The sequence below is a fragment of the Pteropus alecto genome, unplaced genomic scaffold, assembly GCF_000325575.1.
Source record: "Pteropus alecto unplaced genomic scaffold, ASM32557v1 scaffold87, whole genome shotgun sequence".
NCBI lineage: Eukaryota > Metazoa > Chordata > Mammalia > Chiroptera > Pteropodidae > Pteropus > Pteropus alecto.
The window spans coordinates 12,665,776-12,666,590 of record NW_006443225.1 but is presented as its reverse complement, the minus strand read 5'-3'; the positions used below and the strand labels follow the sequence as shown (position 1 = coordinate 12,666,590).

General features: G+C 58.5%; 1 protein-coding gene across 1 annotated transcript in view; it reads left to right on the top strand.

Annotated features, from left to right (window-relative positions):
* Window positions 1-359: 359 nt before the first annotated feature.
* The window catches only part of SLCO5A1 (solute carrier organic anion transporter family member 5A1), a 104,943-nt gene continuing 104,487 nt past the window's right edge, over window positions 360-815 (top strand). The window contains exon 1 of the mRNA XM_025041172.1: window positions 360-536. The gene's annotated coding sequence lies outside the window, so the exon portion shown is untranslated. The remainder of the gene's footprint in view (window positions 537-815) is intronic.

The window sequence follows — 815 nt, the reverse complement described above, 5'->3', positions numbered from 1 at the left end:
TCCGCCTCTCTCTCCCTTCCCAGTCCTCCTCTCCTTCCTCAGCGGCATCACAAAAGCGCGCCGCAGAATGAAACCCAGTGCAGCGCAGCCCTGCTCCGCTCTCCCACCTGGGGCACGTCGCCCCCGGGCCGGAGCGGTGGAGCGGGCGTCCCCGAGATGAGGGCCGGGGACTTACCCCGGGACACACCTGTTTTCGGCTTTCCCTGAATTCAGCCTGGTGCGGGATTCCGCCAGGGGTTCCGACACTTTCAAACCGGTGTGTGTGTGCGTGTGTGCACGCGTGCGTGCACACACGCACGCACCCCCAGCCCACGCTCGCGGGGTGCGCTCGATGCGAAGAGCACACCTCTCTGCCGGCCCCCTGGAGCCGGGACCGCTGCGCGGGCTCCCGCGCGCTCTTTGACAGCGTGCCCGCATCTCTTTGTTTGGTCGTGGCTTCCCCACCCCTCTGCAGAGCAAATTGATTTTCGGTTTCGCTTGACACTGCGCGCTGGCACTTAGTGTGGGAGCGTGGGCCGAGGCCTGAAATGCTCCTGGCGTTTGTAACCGAATAGTTCTTTCGGGCGGGGGGTTATTTTTAGTGCTGGGAATGAAGAGGCGAGCACGTTGACCTTTTCGCGGCTGCCTTGGGCTTTGAATACGTATCTCTATTTGATGGAGCAGACGGATTCACATCTAGTCGTGCACACGTGCCTGCGCACAAGTGTGTACACACATTTCTGCACACGTAGTTTTCCGCCTTTCTTTTCTTTTCGTTTTGAAAATTGGGACCGGGAATGCTTTGTGTTTGTTAAAAAAAAAAACAAAACAAACTT